Source organism: Pholcus phalangioides, unplaced genomic scaffold, assembly GCF_987345545.1.
Source record: "Pholcus phalangioides strain wild (caught in Gottingen) unplaced genomic scaffold, Ppha-v1.0 ptg000005l_1, whole genome shotgun sequence".
NCBI classification, from domain to species: domain Eukaryota; kingdom Metazoa; phylum Arthropoda; class Arachnida; order Araneae; family Pholcidae; genus Pholcus; species Pholcus phalangioides.
Window position 1 is genome coordinate 881229 of NW_028301598.1, and position 11427 is coordinate 892655.

The 11427-nt window shown below is 34.0% G+C and overlaps 1 protein-coding gene across 1 annotated transcript in view; it reads right to left on the bottom strand.

Moving 5' to 3' along the window:
* Positions 1 to 8912, bottom strand: part of RapGAP1 (Rap GTPase activating protein 1) — a 69717-nt gene extending 60805 nt beyond the window's left edge. The window contains exons 1-2 of the mRNA XM_089232065.1: positions 8810 to 8912; positions 2106 to 2221 (exon numbers count right to left, since the gene is read on the bottom strand). The gene's annotated coding sequence lies outside the window, so the exon portion shown is untranslated. The remainder of the gene's footprint in view (positions 1 to 2105; positions 2222 to 8809) is intronic.
* Positions 8913 to 11427: the final 2515 nt, after the last annotated feature.

Here is an 11427-nt window from a genome sequence, read left to right on the forward strand (position 1 = left end):
GAAGGTGGGGTCATTATAACAAGTGCCAACTGTATAAAGAAAACCACACGAGTATTTATAAATTTAAGTTGCATTGAAGTGGACAGCTTCTCAAGAGCATATGCTAATTATTAGAGTTCTATGTGAGCACCATTAGTGGCTCTGCAGATGTCCAAACGGTATTCAATCGCTTGCAAAGTGTCTAATAGCACATTTGAGGTATAAATTCAACTGCTGCAGACACCATTTTAAGTTATGAGAGAGGCTTCACATTTCATTTGGTTCATACACAACGTTTAACATGTATTACAAATTTAAATTCAGCTAGCTTGAGCCAGGGCTTGGAAAATTCAAAATTTTAGGTGACAGCTAAATTTCTTCGGAGCTAAGAATGATTTTAATCTCAAGATAAATGGTCCTTAATCATTTTTTTTTCTACTTTTCTAAGACTTTATATTATCTTTCTATGTAAAAAGATGTACTGACATGAAGTTTCAAAATTTTGTGTCATTCAGAGTCTTATTTAGCAGTCACATACAGAAAATTTTAGATGCCAATACCTTTTATAGTCGCCATGGTGACCTGGACCTGGGATTTGTGAAGCATTGGTGTGAGCACATACTAAACATTATGTTGTGGCATCCACATGCAACTACCTATCACTAATAAATCGCACCTACAACTCATAAACATTCCCCTGAGAAACTTCTAACAAATTGGTTCACATCAAAGTGTGCAGGGGTATGTGTTGAGTAACATGGCCACATTTGTTTCTGAGGAATTTGTGTCATGTGATTCATAAATGCTGTCTTCTGAAGCAACAACTCTGCAATTTATTTTGCTTGTATCATGTACTGTGTGCGAAGTTTAAATATTGCAGGCCTGTCCCTCTGTGGAGAGAATTTTTTTTTCTCAATGGAGAAGATCAATTTTCTTTCTTTCAAACCAAGCACAACTGTGGTCTGTCAGGGACTAGACAAATCAAGTGTATGCCTCCTTGAAATGAATAAGTCCATCATCTTCCACTATATTGCTATATGGAAGGAGGCAATAAAAAATTTTAATGAAATATAGAACCCAAAAAAGATTTTAAGACCCAATTTCTAAACGATTATAAAGAGAAGAGATTGGGGATCAATTTTGGCAGAGAAACTAGTAGCCTATTCAACAATGGATGTACCGACTAGTGACATCCAGACAATGTACTGAAGGATTCTACAGCACCACTGGATATTTACAGGGGGGGGGGGGGAGATAAAATTAAATTAGAAGGGTTGGGAATCCTATCTAATGTGTCATGGACAATATAGATTTCATGAGTGACTCAAGATCAAGCAACGGTGTTGCAAGATGTGGATTTAAAATTTGCTTATCATTTTCGATGCTGCAGTGAAAGTAGAGTTTCTGAAAATTCCTCAATTAGTCAAAGCTATTTTGTTAGTGTTTCTTGAATTTGTGTATGAATAATGGTATAAATGTGACAATATTACTTCCAGAGACCTCATCAGAAATATTTCTAAAAAATTGACAGCACAAAATGCATAAAAAAAAATGCTGTAGATAAGAGTGTAAATAAAATGTATAGTAAACATTTTATTTCTTTTATCATCATTTATATTCGTCGAATTGTAATTTATATAATTTTTTCTGATATTTTGTGTCAAAATTAATTTAACATAATGAACCTTTTATGCATATTAGTTGATTGAATCCAAGGCTCACTGTATAAGTCTTAGTTATTTTTCCTTAAAAAGAATTAGCGGGAAGCAGGGCCGTATTAAGAGTATCATGGGCCCTCTGGCAAAGTGGTTTTTCTGAGGTCCTACCTGGTAAATCCTAGAAAATTTCAACCAGATATCATTTTTGTGAGGTCCCTCTTCTCTTGAGGCCCCCGGGTCGTGCCCAGGTGGGCCCATGAGTTAAGACGGCACTGGCGGGAAGAAGTAATGCAAAACAAGAAAATATGTGCCACACATAAAAGTTTGTTTCATTTCAGTGGATGTGATCTTTTCTGCATGCGATACAATGGTGTGGACTACATACGGGAAACTATGATAGTTAAGTTAAAATATATAATTATTCACATAAAATTATCTATCCATACAAAAAACAAGTACTTTTCTAACCTGTTGAGGAGCAAGCTGTGGTGAAGTGCAAATCCTTGAAACCTCACAGAATCAACACCCAACTCTGAACCTCACACCGACAATAAAATCATATTGCACGGTAGGAGAAAAGAAACCTGAAAGAAAAGGGTTTGCCACAATAAATATTGCATTCATTCACAGGAAAGGCACATAAAAACACCACCATTAAAGGTTACAATCACAGAAAACATTTGAAATCATACAAAAAATTTAATAATTATTTCATAACAAAATTACAGGGTGTATCTAATCCAGAACTCAACAAATCGACAACTAATTCAGGAGCTAGCCAAATTTCTCTTAGGGCCGTATTCACAGATGTGGTTTAAACCCGTAGTTACAATTTTTGGATAAGAGATCAACATAGATTGGTTAAAACACTGAATTTAACCAATCCATGTTGATCTCTTATCAAACAATTGTGACTATAGCTTGTCGGTGAATATCGCCCTTAACCAGTCACACGAACAATTAAGTTCTCCCTTTTCTCGTTTTTTAAATGCTTGAAGCTAATAAAAAAATTTATTTTCCCGATTAAAATTTTTCATGTTCACGAATGCATTGAAACTAACTTTGTGTTCTTAACAGTGTTTTTGAATCATGAACAAAAAAATTATAATAATTGAAATAATTATTAATTAGTTTTCAAAAATTGAAATAACTAGACCGAAAATTGTATTGTTGTCACGACGGCATATATGCCATCGTAACCAGATGTCTGGTTGAGAGCCAGGCATGTTTATATTTTTTTATACACATATTACGATCATTCTCACCGAATTGGACAAAAAATTAAATTGAATTCTTTACCTGCTAATAAATGAATTGAAGTCAGCAGCGAAGTTTGTTTAAAACTCATGGTGAAAAAAATTAATTTAAATTTAAGCATATTAAGAGATAGGCAAATCTGACGAGGGATTTTACCTGCTTCAGTACTTAACTTGATATTAATGCTCGACAATCGCAACATGCTCCATTTATTATGGTAGCCGATTTTCAACTTGGATAAGCACTGATATTCTTTTTTTTTTTTGTGAATTGCATTTTCATTTCTTTTTTTTAATTGTGTATCTCATTGCTTTTTTCATCCATCTTATGGAAACAATAGATTTCTAAGTTGTGTCTGTTTCGCTAGAGCATGTGAGTTGCATTCTCAAAGCAAAGTCTTTAGATGACACATTACTGAAACTTGATGAAGCAACCAATAAATATGAATTTTTTTTTATTCCCCCATCTTATGATCAAACATTCCTTTTGATTTGGTCAAACATGCTTATGAACCTGGAGAAAGGCATTTTACATGTTCCGCATTACTGATCAGAAACTAAGCATGCTGAAAGCATGTGCTTTACAGAAATAATAGATGTCTCTAAACTGAAACACATGGTAAAGTGAAAATGATTTTCAATCATATATTCTCACAGAAACGAATAGCCAGTAGAAGGGCATTAAACAAATCCACATCACCTGTTTTTTTTTGTTCAGAATTATTTTACAGGTCTTGATTATGACATATAACCTAAGCCAACTTGCATTTCATCATATAAAGAAGAAATGTTACCAGGCGATTTTTAACAAGACATTTTTTTTCAAAAGCTCTATTGCTGCCATCTGCCACTTATGTGGCTTATGTTAAAGATTTTACCATTGTACCCCTGCTGCTCTCTATGGTGAGACTTTTTAATGGAGAGATCGGCTCACATTCCCACCTCAAAGTTAAGAACCACAAAAAACCAACTTCAGCTGACCACTACTATGGTAAAAGTTGGGTTTGAACCCAGGTCTTATGCAGGGTTGAGTTTTTAACGTCTAAAACTGGTTTTTGACATGACAAGCGTCAAAAACAGTTTTAAACTGTCAAAAACAGTTTTAAACTGTCAAAAACTGGTTTAAACTATCGAAAACCGTCAAAAACCTAAATGAATGCTTCTTGATAATGTTTTGAACACAATAGGTATATAGCATAATGAAAAACTAACTTTTTTGTATATTACAATGTTTCATTTTTAAACACTAATTTATTAAAATAATTAAAACAAAATATTAATTATAATTTGCAATTCTGAGTTTTTCAACATAACAGTCTAGAACATATAAAATATAATTTTATGGTTCATTTATCTGAGCTTATCTGAACTTGTGTTCAATTTGCTAAGTGGAATAGTGCTGCTTATTCAAAATATGTATGATAGGTGCATCACAGGTTAGGTTTTAGACTTCAGAAACTTAAAATCAGTATTAAAACAGTATAAAACTTGTCAGTTGTCAAATAGTTTTTTTTTAACCTCATAGATATGCTAAATAAAAAAACACTTACTTTTATGTAGATTAAAGTGTTTCATATTTGGAATTATAATTACTGAGAATCTATTTTGATATTTTAAATTTTCTGATCTGCCCGAAATTTATTCCATGTAAAAATTCTCACACAGAATCTGTTAATATACTTATTTATTCTTTAATACATTAATTAAACTCATTTATTTTCATCTAAAAATTTCTTAGACCTCAGGGTGTTCACAGAGTTTCACATTCACAGAGTTTTAAAGAGTATTTTCAACAAAAGCGCAGCCGACAGAAATTGATACCTAAAGCATTTGTTTTGTACATTTAAAATTAAATACAGCTTCAATTGGAAAACTATTGTATTATAAATGCTAATAAATATACCATATCATAGTACAGAAGTAAGAAATAATTAAGTTTGACTAAGGATAAGTTACAGGAGTTTCTTAAGCTTCATGTGCAAGCTAGCATTGCCAAATTAAAGGACATTTTAGTTCTACAATTTAGTATTTTGATCGCTAGATATATTTCAAGATGGAAAATGCACAATAAGAGTATAACTAACACTAAGAGTATAATGCACAATAAGAGTATCTCAGTGATTATCTAGATAATTTAATATTAACAGAAATCAACATTACATATATGATGTAATAAACTTTTTTTAAACACTTATCTGTTGTAAAAAGAGTGCAGTACATGGTTTATATAAATTAACACATATATAAGCAGTTGAAGAACTTTTGGAAGGTCAAGAATCATCTTAAATTAGAGAATGTCAAATCATTCCATAGTTTTCCCTTCCACGTTTATGCTATGCTTTATTCAAATTGTATATTTTACATTGAACATTGAAGGACCGGACACACCCCGCTTCTCATCTCAATGTATATTTTACAAGAAAAATAAAAATATATATACATTGTGCAAAATAATTTTGTAGAGAGTAGACGATTGTTTTAGAATCATATTAAATATTTATTCTTTCTATAATATAGTCACTTTAAACATTACATGCAATTAAAGTGTGCATTTCCAATGGGAATTTTTATACTGAAAAGCAATATTTGAGGTTTTTGACGTGACAGTTTAAACCGCGGTTTAAACCATCAAAAACCTGCCAACCCTGGTCTCATGATACAAATCTGTCACTATGACCTCTCGACCACCACAGATGTGAGGAAAATATGATGCCAATCTCACACCGTGTTCCCAGGTGGTCACCCTCTTGAGCACTAACCTCAATCCCATATCCGGTTTAGGAAGTCATATTTTTAATCTCCATCACTTATTTAGTCTAGCATTTTCAATTTTTCATCTTGATCAATTAATTTAAGTCTAAGAATGTTGTTTTGTTTTTGTTCACTTTTTATCATAATTTCTTTATTTTAATTAATATTCCTTTTCTGCAACGTGTCAGCAATTTTTCTTCTTCTTCAAGAAAGACATGCAATAGCATGACTACATGTCACTCTCTGTGACTTCTCGTCATGCTTTCGGGCATTTTTCTAAATCACCCACCACATCAACAAAAAGGATTATACTGTAGCTGTTCTAATAACTTATTGGGAGAAAATAAATCTGGTTCAACCTTACCACTTCAAATTGCTCAGAAAAAAATTTGTAATATAAACCAAAGTTCTGATAACTATAAACAAGTTTTTATCCGGTGTTATGATATAGGTCCATTTCATGCTTTCCAAAAGTGATAACATTATCTATGGTGACTACTGTACCACATTTTCTTTTCCCAACTGATGAAGATGGGAAAAGGAATTGGAATTTTTCCCAACTGATGAAGATGGTTTAGAAGCTTAGATTGAATGGTCTTTATGTTAGAATTCTTTCATTCTTTTCCCCAAAATTCAATAAATTACGAAATAACTCTTTAGATAAGTAATTTTCAAAATATTTCAATTTTTCTTTCCTTCTAAATAAGAAATCATTAACTGCTCTTTATATTGGTGTTTGGGTAATTATTATGCGAAATCATAATTTGCATAATTATAGCCTAAAAACACATAAAGATAATAATAATAATATACTATTTCCCTATATAACTTCCGAAAATTATTATTATACAATACTATTTCCAAATTGAATTGTATTCAACAAATGATAACTAAAATATGGATGTTTTTGGCAGGGTTGTTCGGTTTAAACCACGTTGGTTTAAACCATGGTTTAAACCTTGGTTTTAACCAACTGGTTTTTTTAAAAAAACCACTTTGGTTTTTTTCAAAAAATCAGATAAAAGTGGCCTAAATATCATTTTTTTCCCTGAAAAATATCATATTTGTTCATTATTAGCCAAAATGTTTCATTTTTACCTTATTTTATATCCTTGGGGTACATTCTGACGGTATATCTTTAAATGACATAAGATTTTATAAGTGGTTTTTTTCAAAAAGTCTCATAAAAGTGGCCAGAATATATATATATTTTTCATATGAAGTATCTTAGTCATTTAAAGTTATATATAAAAGCCAAAATTTCTCATTCTTACAACATTTTCTAACCTTTGGCTACATTCTGATGCTCTATCTTTAGCAAATTCATGAATAAGGATTGCATCACACATCTAAATGTAGTGGTGTATTATCTCACAGGGTTTCTTTTTCCGTTCACAAAGAAGCAGCTACAGTAGTGACACCATCATGCTAGGGGCAAGTGGTCCTATAATCCAATAAAGACACCAGCTGTCCTTGAAGGACAAAGACTAGTGTACTAGTTGTTACATTACCTCACATACATTTTCATTCCCATAAGAAGTAGCACATCTCCTACTGTATATCTCCCAGTCTTAATATATTCAATAGTTGTTTTTTTTATAATTTCACACACACACTGTTAAGCCCAGTTAATCAAGGTTCTACTGTATAGTAGTAACAGATTTATAAAAAATAATCAGCTATATACAGGGTGATTATAATTTAAGTTTTGATTCCAAAACTATACAATAAGTACTGATCGAAATGACCTGAAAATTTGCATGGATACTCCTGAAGCAATGGACGTTTCTTTCGCAAAAGAAAAAAGTGCAAAATGTGCAAGTAGACGATGCTGTACTTGGCCAGGAGTATAATCTATTTTGTGCAACCACATCATTTCGGCACTTCCACAGCATCAGTGTGTGGATAGAACTTCTATCAAGATGCACATTGCAATACCAGCAAAGCAGCTGCTGAAGACCCATTTTGACAGGATGCACCTTAACCCTTGCAACTTCTGGCTGTGGGGGTACCTCAAAATGTTATAAACAGTGGTCAGATTGTAAACTTTGGTGAATTGTAATCTCCAGCACATTCCCTATATGTTAGAAGTTGCTCATTCCTCAGGAATATGAACGGGGGAAAGGGGACGCGTTTGGTTTAATAAAGCTGAATTGCAAGCACATCCACATTATGACCATGGCATACTCCGATTCTGCTGTTGAACAAGAATATTTGTGCTTTCAGCCTCATAGCCAGAACACGCGGTTGACAACATATTTAAAATTTTTTGAGTAAGTTGTAGTTATTTGTTCAATTACTTAATTTTTTTTGTGATGTTTCCGTGAATTATGGACTCATGCAATGCTATAATTAAGTTATAATTTTCCCATGACTGGCTATCGTTTCCATTCTGCAAGCAAATTTCCCACGTGTTGGATGATGTCATTAATTTTACATTTTAAAGTATTTTTTCCCCTTTATCAAATAAAATTGAATTTTTTCAGGAATATTCATGTCAATTTTCAAGTCATTCTGACAATCACTCTTTTTTTACAGTATTTTGAAATCAGAACCTTAGTTATAATCACCCTGTATATCGTAAATCATCGTTAATTAATCTGCATTATTTATGCTTCATTAAATGCATTATATTCACCTAATTTATATTACTTTTTGCAAAATAGCTTCGTAATTAAGTATACTGAAAGTAACTGGAGAAAAACCTTTATACATTATATGATTAATAATAACATTAAAAGAATTTTCAAACACACAGTAATCCATTGAGTTAAGCAAAAAATAATTAAATGGCAAAATGGTTTTTGTTAAAATGTAATAAATATTTATTGATTAATTAGCATGGGAATAGTGTTAATTGCATTAATAAACATTTTATTTTAGTTAATTATTACAAGTTTGAATGATTTTTCAGAAATTTCATTGTTTTTAATGTTAATACTATTTAAAACAAAAAAACCGGTTTAAACCAAAAAAACCTGGTTTAAACCAAAAAAACCCGGTTTTTTGGTTTTTTTCAAAAAAACCGGTTTTTTTACCAACCCTGGTTTTTGGTTATGTACACAAAGTGGAAAACTGGTCTAACATAATACAATCCCACGTTCAGATTCTGCAACAAATGTAAGTGAACGAAGATTCCACTCTTAAAATATCAAAAACAGCTACCTCCGTTTCGGGAGCAGACGATCGGGCACATCGAAATAAGCACTAAAATTCGAAAGTCATGATGGTAATTCGCATGATGATGATTTTAATAAACAAACAAACTGTAAAACGTCGTTGATTTACAACGAAGAATTGTAGCTTTTTGTGGTTTGATTCCATTTACATATATCTTATTGTTTTCTTCCTGTATCAGTATACATGGCCATATTTTATGGTCTCAATTGCGGGACATGATCATCATCAAACTACAGTCGAGCCTCGGTTTGCGAACTATCCTTGGTTTACGAACACACTAAGATGTCTATATCTGCGGTGACCATACGTTCCGTATTTCCCGGGACAGTTCTGGTATTTTCTGTTTTTTTGGCCGTCCTCACTTTTTCGCAAATGTGTCCCGGTTTTTTCCGTATTTTACACGAAGCCCTCTTGAATTTTTATTCTTTATTGGAGTCAAAGATTGAAATCATTTTTCAACTCATAAATTATATATTATGATAATTACAACTATAAATAAGGATATTAATCTCCCACATTTGTCTTGGTGAACGTTTTTTTTTTCGTGGAATTCATTTTAATCTACTGCAATTCGCAGTAATGCTTCATTTCCCGCCATTGTGACTTTTCCGTAATTTCAACAATATTTGGCAACTGTGTTTGGTTTTGTCGTCATTTTTGGCGATAATTGGCGATGTCTTGTATTTTCCCGTATTTGGAATCTCAATTTCCCGTATTTCTCTCGAGGAAATATGGTCAGCCTATCTACATATCGACGTGTTTCAGAAGTCTGAGATTACAATTTTTTTTCTCAGTAGAATTTATTTAAATAATTATATTTCATCAGAGTGAAGTTCCTGATACCAAGTACGGCTCCTGTCATTCAGCCCATGGTCATTTCAACTTAAAGCTCTGTAAGTTTTAAAGATGTTTTGTAATAAAATCTGACGTAGTAGCTTCTAACTAACAGTCAGTGACTTATGCCGCTGATGTGCTCGAGTGGTCATAATGAGAGTTCGAGCCCTACCGACTGTATTTGGTTTTCTGTGGTACCCAACTTCGCGGTGCGAATGCGAGCTTATCCGACACCTCTTATAACTATCTAGCTATAGACGGCGTTGGCTTATCTCGCCGTTCATAATTCTCACTACAGAGAGCAACAGGCCTACGAACGGTATAGATATTCAATCATTATGCTTCACTCCCGTCACTTGTGAAATATAGATGGCAGCACTGAAAAATCAGACGCAGCACTGGATACGCACTCAGAATTCGAGGCACACCACAGTTACACCTCCGGCACGACCTCCTACATAACCATACCGACCTCCAGACCAACCATGGCCCCCGCTCTGTCCCCCTAGATGAAGTAACCGTACCGACCGGTTATGTAGGAGGTCGTGGTTCGGTACTCGTAAAGGTCTTCCTCTATGTGGGACTCCCTGCTACCTCAGTGAGTCCCACCATGGCCGTCTCTATTCTGCCGTAGAATTGAGACGGCCCTAGTCCCACACCGACGGGTTAGCGCACCAATTTCTCGGTGAGTATAAAAAAGGGGAAATGTTGACGAATGCTGTCGTTCGGAATCGGAAATACATTGAAGGTCCCAATCTATGCGACAAAAATGACCAAACTAAATCAAAGCCCATTTCTAATGGTTTGCCAGGTTAATCAATTAACCATTATAAAAATATCGTTATTTATCAACTTTTCTCCATTTTTTGAATTAAAATATCTCAGGGAATGTTGTACCACGAAACGTGAAACTTTTTGTGTTGGCCTCAGGACTGACCGGGCAACAACTTTCTAATTGGAAGTTGGGTGACAAGGTACCGTATGAAAATTTAGATTTTTTATTTCATGGCACACTGTATTTTCACTCTTGAAACTGGTACACACTCTTGAAACTGGTACAGGGTAATTTCTTAACAAGTTTTGAGCATTTTTTAAATTCGAACCATATACCTCTACGACGAATGAGTGATGAGATAAAGGCCACATTAGGACTTACAAGACACCGTGTATAGCTGAACACAGTGAGGGCCTATTCCACTTTTTTCAAAAGTGTCCGTTAACGTTAACGGGAGGTGTCCACTAAAGGGTCCGTTATGGGGGTTCCACTGTAGCTTTTATACTGATTCTCTTCGTAAACTAGAATTGAGTCGATACTCTTAACCTGATTCAACCTGACCCAGAAGATGGGCTATAATTTGTAGTCTACTACTACTAAACCAGACATCACATCGTCCATATTCCTCTGCGGAACTGCTAACGAATTGGTACTTGTTGGAATGTGTGTGTACGTATAGTGAACCTTCCGTGAAGTTTGTTTCTGTGTAATGCTTGTTATGTGCAGTGCTGCCATCTGCAATTAATTTTTTAAACTGTGCGTTTTTTCTCAATTCATAGTGAGTGAAGTGTAATGGATGAATAAATGTGCCGTTGTAGGCCTGGTGCTCTCTGCGGCGAGACTTTTGAACGGGGAGATAGGCTCGCATTCGCGCTTCGAAGTTGGGAATCACAGAAAACCAACTTCAGCCGACCACCGCTGCTGCGACGATGTGTTTTGAACCCGGATCGTCGAGACTTATTTGTTGTCTGTAAGAGTTTCGCTTCACACATCA